This window comes from Colobus angolensis, unplaced genomic scaffold (assembly GCF_000951035.1).
Source record: "Colobus angolensis palliatus isolate OR3802 unplaced genomic scaffold, Cang.pa_1.0 Scaffold81, whole genome shotgun sequence".
NCBI classification, from domain to species: Eukaryota; Metazoa; Chordata; class Mammalia; order Primates; family Cercopithecidae; genus Colobus; species Colobus angolensis.
In genome coordinates, this window is record NW_012121932.1 from 4,362,479 (window position 1) to 4,377,042 (window position 14,564).

Here is a 14,564-nt window from a genome sequence, read left to right on the forward strand (position 1 = left end):
GTGTAGAAAAGAAAGCAGTGTAATCCAGGCTAAAGCTCTGGAATGACTGAGTCCAGTGCTCATCTGTGGTATGTGCCTGTCACCCACCAGCATCAGCATCTCTGTCATCACCACCACAGTTATCATCACCACCATCGTATTATTATGTATTGATCACTCTATGCCAGGGATGTGGTGATTCCTCACATATGTTTTCTGTATGTGTGAATAAAATGTTGAAAACCACTGAGCTACACCATTCCAGAGGCATACTTATAAGACTTTTCTCATAATTCTACCATATACCACTGACCTGAAGAGGGAAAGAAGAGTACAATAATATTACTGGTATTTATTTTGTGTTAATCACTGGAATAGGCATTTTAAATATATAATCTTATTTAATCCTCAAAATAGGCCTAAAATATAGACATTATAGTTATTTTAACCCCAGCTTTACAACAAAGGAAACCACTGCTCAGAAGGGCTAAGCATCTTTCCCAAGGATTGCAGAATTTTGAAATTATAGCTTCAGGATTTGAACCAGACCTATAATGACTCTTTTGAGCAGTCCCCTTAAGATAGTTTTACTATTTTCTAAACTGGGGGTGTGTGCGGATTTTTTTTTCTCCTATGACACAAGCTGCCTCTTTTGCTATCTATTTATTAGAAAGCAGAAGCTCTCAATAAAGTACTAGATTGAGAATCTGAAATCGCAAGTCATAGCCCTGGTTTTGCAGCTCACTTGTTGTGTGGGCAACTTATTTATCTATTAAAAAAAGGAGTTTCAGCTCTAACCTGCTACATGCTATGATTTCTCTTGAAAAACATAACAAATACCCATTGTAATTCATATGATATCCAGTCATATGATATCTCCCAAGGGCATGTTCTCTGCCCTTGCGAAAGAAGATTTTAGAGAGAAGCCCACTGCACTGATATGCTTGTTGACTGGAGCATCAGACAAGGGTGGTTAAAGAGAAGGTTGGCTGGGAAGTGTGAGAAAGTCATCCACCTTGCAGCTGTCCCTGCCTGAATAGTACCATGGCTAAATAAGAGTCTCTCTCTAGAGATCTCTGCTGGCACCTTGTCTTCATTCCTTTCTGGACAAAAAAAAAAAAAAATCCTCATGAAGAATGTATTGCCTTCTACATGCAACTGCCAAAAACCCAACTGTAGGCAAAATCCATCTGACAGAATCTCTTAACTGCTTTGATTCAGTTCTTAAAGGAGATTAGTTGTTGGAAGGTCACAGAGAAGCCATCCTACTGCACGTTGCAGCTTGGGGTTTCAAAGCTTTCACTACTAAGGGGATCTCCGTGCTTGATGCCCCTTCTCTCCATGCCGTTTAATCAATGAATCAACAAATAGTTACTGAGCAAGGCTTCCCTGGGGTCTGCAGGTCACTTCAGATGTGGCTCTCCTGTTCAATAGCAGGAGAAAGAAAAACGGATTTTTCTTACTCCTCTTAAAGTTTCCATTTATAAAACCAGGGATGGCATCAAAAGACTGTGGGTCTCCCTCATTTTTCGTTCCCTGAACCCTCCGATTCACAAATAAAAATGAAATGTTATGTAGCTGGGACATTATATAAGAGCTGGAAGGGAGGAAGGAAAGAAGGAAGAAAGAAAAGGAGGAAGAAAACAAGGAAGGAAGGAGGAAGAAAGAAAGAGAAGTAAAGGAAAGAGGGAGGGAACAAAAGGGGAGGGAAGAAAAGAAGGGAGGGACAACAGGAGAGAAGAATGAAAGAATGAGATCCTTAGATTTCAAGGTCAAAAGACACAGTGAACATGTAGACAATACTCCCAAGAAATATACCTTTGGTAGCATATACACTCCATACTTACTAGTCTGATCATTATTACTGCTCTTTAGTATATGTGATTACCTTTGTGAACCACTACTTTTAAGCTTTTAGGATTAGAGTAATTATGAATGCCTTTTTTTTTTAGACAGAGTCTCACACTGTCACCCAGGCTGGAGTGCAATGGTGCAATGTCCATTGGCTCCATTGGCTCACTGCAACCTCCGCCTCCCAGGTTCAAGTAATTCTCCTGCCTCAGCCTCCCGAATAGCTGAGATTACAGGTGCCCACCACCATGCCTGGCTAATTTTTTATATTTTTAGTAGAGACGGGGTTTCACCATATTGTCCGGGTTAGTCTCGAACTCCTGACCTCAGGTGATCCACCCACTTCAGCCTCCCAGAGTGCTGGGATTACAGGAGTGAGCCACCGTGCCCGGCCATGAATGTCTTTAAGTGTACCTCTGCCTTAACCCTACCAATAGAATCATACATAAAATCTGCATTTAGCCTCAATACACATAGTATCAGAAATTCCAAATATGAAAAAAAAAAAACCTCAACTAGCTTTTCTAAGTAATTTGCATGAAAATTTAAAAAATAATGAATATAAATATTACTTTTAGTTTTTAATAACAATGTTATATAGGGTAAGTGCAGTGGCTCATGCCTGTAATCCTAGCACTTTGGGAGGCCAAGGTGGGAGGATAGCTTGAGCCTAGGAACTCGAGAACAGCCTAGGCAACAAAGCAAGATGCCTTCTCTACAAAACGTTTAAAAAATTGAGTCCAGGAGTTCAAGGTTACAGTAAGCTATGATTGTGCCACTGCACTCCAGCCTGAGCAACAGAGAAAGACCCTATCTCAAAAAAAAAAAAAAAAAATACTTTTTAAAAGTAAAACACTATACTAGGATACAAAATGCATCACCATCTCCCAAGTGATGAAAGTTACTATGGTGTACAGTTGTCACTATGACAGGACCAAACAATGATGTGAACAGCATCCTTCTCTGTAAAGCACACAGAGCAGGATTCTACTTGACGATATTTTTCCTGAATCAAAAATACAGTCATCGCTCAGTATCCTTCGGGATTGGTTCCAGGATCCCTGCATATACCAGAGCCTAAACATACTCAAGTCCTGCAATCAGCCCTGCTGAACCCACGTATATGAAAAGTCAGCCCTCTGGACATGGGTTTCACATCCCACAAACACGGTAGTTTTGATCGGTGTTGGGCTGTAAAAAAATCTACCCACAAGTGGACTTGCACAGTTCAAACCCATGTTGTTGGAGGGTCAAGATAATAATGAACCAGCAATAGTTTACTGGACACTTACTCTGCCAGACAGGCTGCTGAATACTTTCCATATGTTATCTCATGTAACTCTTTCAACCAACATTGGTATACATTATTACCCTCACTCTACAGATGAGAATGTGGAAGGTCAGGTAGAGGAAGTCTTTTTGCCTAAAAATCTTAAACATAGTTAGGTCCAGAGCAAAACACCAACCCATGTCTGACTCTGAATATTTTGCTTCATAATCACCCTGTACCTAACACTTCTATTCCTATCTTTCAGCTTGGAGAATCAAGGTAAGGAAAAGTAAAAAAGCATATTTTTATTATATTTTACCCCAAACTCCATTTATACTTGGTGTTCCCACACTTGCTTCAAATTGCTCCTTTCCCCCTGCCAACATTAATTACTAGATTTATTCTTTTATATCTTTTTGATAAACATAGCTGGTATTAGAATAGAAAACACATCATGAGATCACAGTATTAACCATGATATTTTGAAACATTCTTCAGTCTAAGTATGCAATAAGGCTCTCCAACATCTTAAAAAGATTGATTTTAAAAAAGCTTAAATATAAGCACTATGTTAACACTTAGCACTTACAGTTCTAAACAAAGAGTTTGCCAGATAAAATCTGGAGAGCATGTAGAGGGGGCTGATGCTTTTACATTTTATTGAGTTTCTAAATTATAACCCTCATGCTTTTTCATGTTCTGATTGGTTCTATTACAGTAGAGGTATTAATAGAAAAATACACACCTGAAATTCTATCGTTCAGTATGACACCTGTGTATGTACAATGATGCATCTATTCAGAAGAATCTATATGTTAAAAGGACTTAAAAGAGACATTCTCTTTTGTTCCAGGATGATGCAATTATTTATACCATCTGTATGTGGAAGGAGGTATGGCTCAAGAAACCAGTTCAGGTCTGTTTCACCTTGAAACTCAGCACACCTAGACAGAGTCTTTTGCTTAAAGTGCCTGTGGTTGCTTGAGACTGTGACTCTGAGCACCTTCATTCCTGCGTGCTGTGTACTGACTAGATCCACCCTCCAAATCTGGATAAAGACACAGCTGTGCTTCTAAGTGTCCCCTTTCCCCCCAACTTTGACTACTAGACCTTCTTCACTTATTTTTTTCAAATAAGCATAGCAGATAACAGCACACCAAACAAACCATGAGGTTAGCACTTAACACAGATACGATTTGCTCCTTATTCTTGGTTGAAGGCAAATGTATGAATACAATCATTTTCACATACTGAAACCACCTTTACCAGAGAAATGCAAATATTATTGTAATATCCGGTCCTTGTAGAACTCAGAAAATATCTGGGTGGACGAAAACCCTGAGATTAGGACACAGCACTTCTCACAGTATCTGCATGTGCTTATTACCATATTGTAGAAGTTGTTTCTAAAGCAAATAACAGTTTTCAGAAAGACCGAGTTTACGAATTAATCTAGAGACTTAGGGAGAGACAGAAAAGACAGTTGTACCACTTAAAGCTAAGGAACGAAATGACCTATTCCTCTTATGTCAAGACTTGAGAACTTCTAGTACACAATTAGCTTGACCTTCCATAAAGGAAGCCCTGAAATACAGACTTCCTTTTTGTTTCTAAAATAAAGGTACTTACCAGTGAAAATCCACAAGTCACCACACTTTGCCCAGAATCACATTGGCCGCCCTTCTCCATGGAAGCACAGAGTGGGACCTGCCAAGTTTGTGGAGATACCTACTTGGGTTGGTTGGAAATAGGTAAGGGGGGAAGAAGGGGCAGAAAAGAAAGACTTTCCCTTTAAAACTGAACAGAAGCTGATACCAAATCACATGACCTTTTACCGTAATTTCTATTAAAATCATTTCATGTCTGGTTGCCTCTGCTCTCCTGGCTCATTTGTATTGTTTACAACAAGTCATTGCACTGGCAGTTAGTGGTGGCTGAATCCATGGTTACCCGTTTTTACATTCACTAGTTAAATGGAATGCAGCTCTGCTGTGGGTTTCAGGGAGCAAGCTCTTAAGAAACCACAATCCAGCTATCAATCAGACTAATCTGAGAGAAATTAATCTTATAAACATAAGTATTGTTGCATATTAAAAATTGATAGAAAGGGGGCACGGGCTTTTATTGGTTGGAGTTAATTGGAGTTACAAAAGTGGACAAGCCGAGATTTGACTTAGAGCCTCAGAGTGTTCTGTCTGTGGTCTCCATCTGACAGCCATTCACGTTGTGCATCTAAAAAGCTTTCAAGGGTAATATGACCACCCTTGAAAACAAATCCACCACTTTCCAAAATTCTGTGAGCATTTATCTGACCTGAATGTTCTTAGAATCTAAGTAGTGGCTAAATACAGGTTTAACCAGACTGCAATCCTAGCAAAGTAACTTAAACAGTTATATACAAGACAGTAAAACACCAAACAGACAGCACTGGGTAGGATTCAATTAAGACAAAACCTCAGTGGAATGCTCTTTACGAGTAAATTAAAACTACAAACTAATATGTTTTGAGAGCAAGAACAGTACAAATTCATTCTATTGTCCATGAATTTATGTGGTTAATTCTTTAAAAACATTCCCCAAAGCTAACTTGTTTCTCAAGATGGACATGACCAACAATTACAAATCCTAATAAAAATGTAGAAGTTTTATAGTTTAATGCCCACAGTAATTGTCCCACAAGTCACATCTAAATGCTAAATGAGAACAGCAAATAGTTAAAGCTAACATATTACAACCCCATCTACTGCAAAGTCACTGTATCAGAAGCTAGAATTGATTTGTTTCCTCAGAACGAATTGAAAATGAATGTAACATAACGTCGGAAAAATCCCTCCTGTACTGCTAATCGGATATTGTATAATGGTTGATTGCAGCTTTGCCCTGTACTATTGCTGCCTAAATCATACATACTTACACGTTCTGGGTTCTTCCAAGAGTTTGGTGCAGTTTCAAGGACAAATGTCTTAAGGAAGCCTCTCTACTGTGCAGCAGGGAGCCTAGCTCGGATCTGATGACAAGAGCACAGTGCTAAATCTGACAACAGAGACGGAAACTTCCTGTGTGAAGAGGAGATCTTGGAAAGTCTCAGGGTTAAAAAGGCTGCTCTAAATGTGCTGGTTGATTTGCTCCCCGGTTGTGTATACACAGTAGCAGCTGATCTGTGTTTGCAGCCCTGCAGAAAGGAACCTTTACTGAAAACCAATGGCATCACATTTCAGCGGAGCTGGTGCCAAGTGCTGGAGAGCAGAGCAACCTTTGACAACTTCACACGATTCACCCCAGCAGACTCACCACAGGTCAGAAAGGAATGTGGAAAGTATCTCCCCACCAGGTTTCATCTCAGGTATGTTAGCGCAGTCCCTGGGAAACCACACACTGTTACTGGTTGGATTCTGACAACAGTGTAAGGTATTCTCGGGACTTCTACGTAGTTCCTGTCTCTTCTGTCCTGACCTACAGTGTACTATATTTTAACAGAAGCTTTAAAATGAATCAGGATTTTTAAAAATGTATTTTCCTCTGCTTCTTATAGAAACCTTTGTATGTAAGGTTCTTCTGTTGTTCCTCAGAAATAAACTGAGGACAAAATAATGTAAGATAGGGTAGCCTGGTATCAACTTCTGCATTCTGTCTCCCAATGCAGAGGCTGGAGTTTTACCATTACCGTGTTGTCAGGGGCCATTTTAGTATTGTTCATTAGAAACTGGGGATGGCTGCAAAACTTCACTCCAACAGAACCAACTATTGTAATGAGCTATAGGGATGTTAGGAACAGACAAGCAATGAAGAACATGAAATATTCCACTGTTCAGCAGTGGAATCACCTTCTTTATTATCATCCTTAACATGGAAGACAGTGAAAATTCTAGACCTTACCAACTCTAGTAGTGAAAGTTAAGACAGAATAAGAGACAGAAAGAGAGAGACAGAGACAGAAGGTAGGGGCGGCTGCTGGTGGCAGTAACAAACTTAATCCAAGTCATTGGTTAACCACTTCATTAACTGTGAGTTCCTCACTGCTCTTCCTTTCTCTTCTGTCTCTATGACAAGTCCAGGTTATGGTATATTATATGGTATTTTTCACTATTGTGCTTTTTACTTCAAAGGGCAGAAATCAGAACTGACAGTTTAACAAAAGGCCACGTTAAATGTGTCAGGCAGCTCAGGAATATGTTCCCCTACTTATCTGAAAGCCAGCCCAGGAGCTGCCTGGGCAACTGGTGAATTATCCAAGGTCTTTGTTTTTCATTCTGGCCACACTATTGTTCAGGAATAATGATAATTCTCTTACATCTGAGAGTCCACATAATGTAATGAATAGACTCCGGGCTCTGGTGCCAAGTAGATCTAACTTCCTATCTCTACCACTTTCTACCTACATGAGGTTGGAGGTTGCTTAAAAATCTCTGAACTTCTGTTATCTCATCTGTGAAATGGAGACACTACATCTACTATACACAATTTTTTTGTGAAGTTTTAAACAATAACACATGTCAAGGTCTTACCACAGTGCCTGGCATGCATACATTTACAAACATTTACTGAGCCTCCTCTCAGAGCCAGTCACGGTGCCAGACACTGAGGGCACAAAGTCAGTTAAGACATGGTCTCTACCCTCAAGTGCAGTTCCACAAGTGTTACATATTTCCTCCTTCCCTCCTATAATTTGTGCAGTCTCTGTTTAAATGCTCTGTTTCATTTGATCCTTCCAATAGTCCTGTGAGATAGATGAAGCTACACCCAGCTTACAAATGGGAAAACTTTGGCTTGAAGAGATGAGGGTCACACAGTTGGTAAATTGCAGCCTAAACATCAATCCAATTTCTCTGATTCTGTCAATCCGTCAAATACTCTTTAAGGTATGTGTGTGTGTGTGTGTATATATATATATATACATATATATATGTGTGTGTATGTGTATATACACATGTATATGTGTGTGTGTATATATATATATATACATATATATATGTGTGTGTATGTGTATATACACATGTATATGTGTATGTGTATATATATAAGGTATATATATATGAAGTGACCACATAGCATTCATATTTTGCCTTACTTGATATTATACTTGTTATCTTCACAGTGTCACGTACACATATAATGCACTTCCCTGCAGGCAGCATAAGTCCCTTAAAGAGAGGCACTATATCCTAAAATTACTTTACATTCTCAAACAGACCTAGCATGACATTAAAGACATTACCTGTTTAATAAATTTTCCTAAATTGAAAAAAAAAAAAAAACCCTCAAGTTGAGTCAATTTTACTATCCAAAATCACCCTCATAGAAACCTGGAACCCTTCAGTAAATGATGGTTTGGAGGTTATATGTGGCCTTCCCGTGCTCTTGCTGTCTGTATCATTACTTCCAAATAATTATATACATGTCAAAGTTCTTAACACTGACTCATCATCAAACTCCCTGAAGATCATTTTCTTCCTTTCTTTAGCATATATCCTGTACATTGAAGCCCTGATGAATTTTGGTAAGAGTGATTAAATATTTATTTCTAATTTAAGCCTGACCTGAAGATATCTCTTGATCTCTGGGTCCACTCCAGTTTCTAGTTTTTGTTTGGTTGGTTGGTTGGTGGGTTGGTTGGTTTTTGTTTTTTGTTTTTGTTTTGTTTTGTTTTGTTTTGTTTTGTTTGAGAGGGAGTCTCGCGCTGTCGCCTAGGCTGGAGTGCAGTGGTGCTATCTTGGCTCAACCCAAGCTCTGCTTCCCGGGTTCACGCCATTCTCCTGCCTCAGCCTCCCAAGTAGCTGGGACTACAGGCGCCCGCCACCTCGCCCGGCTAGATTTTTGTATTTTTATAGAGACGGGGTTTCACGGTGTTAGCCAGGATGGTCTCGATCTCCTGACCTCGTGATCCGCCCGCCTCGGCCTCCCAAAGTGCTGGGATTCCAGGCGTTAGCCGCCGCGCCCGGCCCCAGTTTCTAGGTTTAACAGTTCACAAACTGTAGAATTCTGTTGATCATTATCTTGTAAATCAAAGCACAGCATCCAGCAATCTTGAGTAGAGTTTGCTTTTTATACATATATAATCTATACAAATAGCTCAAATTTCTTAAATAATTATTGATCTACTGCTTCATTTTATGCATTAAAATGTAGTCCATTTCTGATGAAAGAATTGATTAGACATTTATCAGTGAATTACAGATAAAAATATTCTTTTTTTTTTTTTTTTCAGACAGAGTTTCGCTTTTGTTGCCCAGGCTGGAGGGCAACAGCACAATCTCTGCTCACCGCAACCTCTGCCTCCCGGGTTCAAGCGATTCTCCTGCCTCAGCCTCCCGAGTAGCTGGGATTATAGGCATGTGCCACCACGCCCGGCTAATTTTGTATTTTTTTGTAGAGATAGGGTTTCTCCATGTTGGTCAAGCTGATCTCCAACTCCCGACGTCAGGTGATTCTCCCACCTCGGCCTCCCAAAGTGCTGGGATTACAGGTGTGAGCCACCGTGCCTGGCCAAAAATATTCTTAAAAGACATGTGTATAGTGTCTAGAACTTGGATTTCAACTAATGTATTACATTCATTAGTTCTTTTTGTTTGGTTGGTTGGCATTTTTTAGAGATGGGGCCTTGTTATGTCACCCAGGCAGATCCCAACTCCAGGCCTCAAACAATCATCAAGCCTCACCCTCCCAAGTAGCTGGGATTACAGGTATAAGCCACTGGACCCAGCACTTACTGTGTGCATTAGTTCTAATCTTATACCCTGGGCACCTTTTAAAATAGAATTTATAATACTCTTTCTAAGTATTTACTACCAAACAATGATTCCTTCAGCCTTAACAAAAATCCAAGAAATTTAGATTAATAGCAACGTCATGGCAAAAGTACAGATGACAGGCAATATTTGAGATAAAGAACACAATTACTGAATACATTGTTTTTGTTTCCAAAGTCAGTCACTTGTTTGTTTAGACAAGCTGTGGCCATCTGTAAGGGAAAGTAAATATGCTCAAGCACTGGCACTGCATACGTTAGAATTATCAGGCTTGCTACCATCTTCGATGTCCAGCTGCCCAGCTGCCCTGCAACTACGTCAGGGAGAAACTAGCAGTTGCCCAGCAACTACTTCCTGCTTGCTCTCTGAAGTACCTCTCTGAAGTACCAACCACAATGCTTGTTCTACAGTGGACAAGAAATGTACCAACCAAAGACCACTCTGGAGCTGAGCAAATTCACCTCAGAATGGTCAGATCTTTTCAGCACAGAGAAATGGTGCACCCAATGACTCGTCTTCACCACCTGAAACCAAGGAACTTTACCGTTTATAAGCACTTTTATACCCAAGAGTCTGATTCAACTCTCATATCCATCTTCAGAAGCAGATGCTTTTATTATTCATATTTTTATAATTATAAAGGTTCAAATAATTAAATAATTTCTCAAAATCATACAGGCAATAAGTGATCCAGTGGAGATTTTGAAATGAGAGTTCTAATTCCAAAGCCTTTTCTCATAACACATTGTCCTTTCCCTTCAGGGGATATGTGCACACACTAGTTTGCCTCTTTTTCCTTTTGGCTTCACATCCCACAGCTCAGTTAAATACAGACAAAGCTATTCCCCACCCTTATCCCCACCCCTCACCCCTACCCCCCGCTATACACAGCTCACCCTCTTCTACATCCAACTGCTTCCATTTTTTCTTCTCTCACAAGTTGGCCAACTATTTCAGAGAAGAGCTTTTTTTCTATCTCCATTTTTCCTCACTCCCCCTGTTCAATGAATTTAGGTGCCAAAAGCCACATCTTATCACAAGTGATAAACTTAGAAGTATTGCTAATATTTCAGTATATCAGGGAAAGAAAAGTCATATACTTTGCAACCAGCCTCAAAAAGTCCCGAAAGTTTCTAAGAATCTCTTTCAAATACTCTGCAATCGTTTCTGTCTCTTTTAAACTTCCTGTTATATGTGCGTTCTTTTAAACATCAACCATTGTAAATCTAGATAAATAACAAACTATCATTCTGTTTTACTGCCTTTGTATTCTGTTTATTCCTTGTATCATAATAGAACTGTTCTTTACATTTTGTTCATCACTGATAATATACCATTTCACTCCAACAAGTAAAAATGGGCTTTTATGGTCTAGCCTAGGAAAGTAATCAGCATTTAAGATTGTTTTCTGCAGGACCCAAAAAAAGTTGTTTTAAATATCTAATAATTGATTTACAATGAAAAAATTGTAATGCAAACCAGACTCTAAATTTCATGAGGCTTTCATTCCAAAACACAGATACTGAGCTCATTTACTACTCTGCATACTAATATTTCTAGTCAGGGCATAAGGCCATACTTAAGTAAATAGTTAGTTTATAGAATGGAAATAAATAGGCATATGATGAATTGATTGATTCATTATCAATCATTCACTAAACTCAGAATCTCAGGGGTGGAATAAGTTGGAGACCATCGAGTCAAACCCCTTCATTTAAGAAATGAAGAAACAAAGGTTCACTACTGCCCTCTGATGAAGTGGGTAACTAGCTCATACTACAAACCCAGCTTAGCACCATTTTGAGTGACCTTTAGCTGAGGACTGACATCCGCTAGTATGCACATTAGCTACAAGGAGCACAGTTGTAACTTTGAAGGTGATTGGGCCAAACCATCATCAGGTATTATATCCCGATTCTGCAACCTTAGGAAAATAAATGTTCATACTAAACAGAAAATGAATTTCTAATAACTGAATTAAACTGTTCATCTAAATAGCCAACTTCAGATTTCTCTCCACACATAATAACTTGGAAAAATATATAGCCCGTGTTTACTATAGTACTATAGCTACAGTCTCAAAGAAAAGCTATAACTCGCTAACAATTTTCCTGATTTATGTTTGAAAACATACAGGGCATGAAATGATTTCTGCAACCTTACGTTTTCCTCAAGAACACTGGTGAGCAGAAGATATATTCCAAAAATCATGTGGGATTGCTTGCTACGTCTACTTCTTTCATAGAAATGTATGATAAGCAATTATACATGCTCCACCAAAAAAAAGTCATTAGGTTTTTTCCCCATTAAGGGAGGAAAGAAGAAAAATGGAACAATGGAAAAAAAAAAAAAAAAAACCAAGAAACAAGAAAGAAAGAGGAAGGAAGGGAGGGAACTCTGACAAAAGGACCTATTTTCAAATAATATTTACAATGCAAAAACTGATTGCCTTCTTAAGGAAGAAAGTGCAATAAATATTCTTCTAAAGAACAGCTTGTAGATAATGTATGGTTATAAACTGTAACTCACTACAGAAATGTTAGTTATTCTTGTTGTTAGTATTTAACATATATGGAAATTTGCTTACAACATGTAACTGTGCTAATAAAAATAGGTATTTGTGAATATAAATTATACTGGTCATAAAATCAGGCTTATTAATCTAATATATCTTAGAATGAGATCAAATTTAAACGAACCACTCTGTAACATAGATATCTGGAAACATTGTTTATATATTCTATTCCATTAGTATCTATCAGAATAGGAATGCAAAAGTTTTGCTACACATCACATAATGTTGGCAACCTGAATTTAAATCTTCAAACCAGTAAACAATCGCTGTCAGGTATGCATATTTTCCAAGTTAAAAAAAAGATTTGTTTGTATTGGAAAAGTAAAATGAGCAAATTCATTCGTTAACATCCTTTTAAGTGTCCAGGTTATTTATTTTAGCAGATGCACCATCAGAAACAGCCATATAAGTAAATAAAATATCTTTGACTCCCCAGTATCTTGCATTTTACCACAGGTGTTCCAAACACACTCAACCTTTTTTGTGTGTGTGATAACTATGATCATTATCTTGTTTAAATGAACAAAGTATCCTTCATAATAGAAATACAAATAAAGGCCTGATTTAAAACTATAAATGATTATTCTTCACAACTATAGGTATCATCAAGCATAATATTATAAATACACCAGTAAACATCTGTATATGGTATACATGTCAAAGAGGAATGGGAGATGAGATTTATCCTCAGTACAGTGCAGGGGGCAAGGTAAGGAGAGAGTGGCCTTTCACAATGGGTTGTGAATCAAGGATGAGTAAATGAATGGTATCTAATCTCCAAGAAAAAGAAAATTTCCTTCTCTGTGTGATAGACATAAAGAGTTGCAATAATTTCACAGAAATTTTTATCAGGAACATACTACCAAGAATTTTTGCTTCAAGGTTTGCAAGAATTTTTCTGGTTCTCTGAACCATAAGGCTGTGTGTATTGACCTCTATTTCAAAAGGCTGTATTACTTTCTGCAATCATCTCTTAAAAGACGGCCCACTGGGCTCTGGCTCTCCCTTTTGGCACCACCACTTATTCCAATACAAAAATCGTATTATAAATTAGGTTCAAAATTATCTAAAGATTGTTCTGGAGAAAGATTTTTTCCTGTCTTTCTTTTTCTTCTTTTTTTTTTTTTTTCAGACAAAGCCTCCCTCTGTCCCCAGGCTGCAGTGCAGTGGCACGATCTCGACTGACTGCTATCTCTGCCTCCCGTGTTCAAGCCATTCTCCTGCCTCAGTTTCCTGAGTAGCTGGGATTACAGGTGCACACCACCACACCCAGCTAATATTTTATTTTTAGTAGAGACAGGGTTTCACCATGTTGGACAGGGTGGTCTCGATCTCGTGACCCCGTGATCCACCTGCATCAGCGTCCCAAAGTGCTGGGATTACAGCCGTGAGCCACCATGCCCAGCCGAGAAAGATCTTTAAACTCTCCTACAGCACCACACTCTCATCCACTAGCATGAGCGAGTGAGAACACGTAGAACTTACTTATAATTATTTGCTCTGATTCCTAAAGCCCACTTACTCTACTGGGATGGCAGTGCCAACCTAAAAACTGAATTGCAAAGCCAGATGATTTCACAGCTTTAACAAACTGACAACAAAGTGACAAGAGAAAACCTCTTCCTTTGCACAAGAAGCCCCGGTACATTATTTTGACTTTATAAAGATATTTTAAATGAATTTTAAAAAATCATAATATTATGAAACTTGATAATCATTACTTCAAAACGACAGACTCTATTGTTCGTGGAAAATTTTTCAGTTGATTTTGTCATACTCATGGTTCAATTGAAAGATTCACCAGCCGCTCCCTGGAGAAAAGTGAAGATCTGCATTTAAATGGATATGTAGTATTTCCAAAAGCACAGTACCTAGAAGGCTGATACTGTCAAGGTTTCTCAGTAAGAATAACTCAAATTGTATTAGGTACATTTCAATGCTGTAGCTATCCCCATTTCAAAGGGCTCAAATTATATCCATAACGTTCTTTTCCTCTGTGCATTCTTCATAATATTGTCTCGAAAAGTTTAAATTAAAGCTTGTTCCATCACAAAGTCCTCGCGCTAACAACAAACAACTACTATTGTACGCATCATTTCTGATGCGTACAGAAAAAGACCACAGAAGATAGCTTGGCCAGAAA

At 38.6% G+C, this 14,564-nt stretch overlaps 1 protein-coding gene across 6 annotated transcripts in view; it reads right to left on the reverse strand.

Annotated features, from left to right (window-relative positions):
- The window catches only part of ESRRG (estrogen-related receptor gamma), a 656,319-nt gene that overhangs the window by 590,462 nt on the left and 51,293 nt on the right, over nt 1–14,564 (reverse strand). The window lies entirely within an intron of this gene.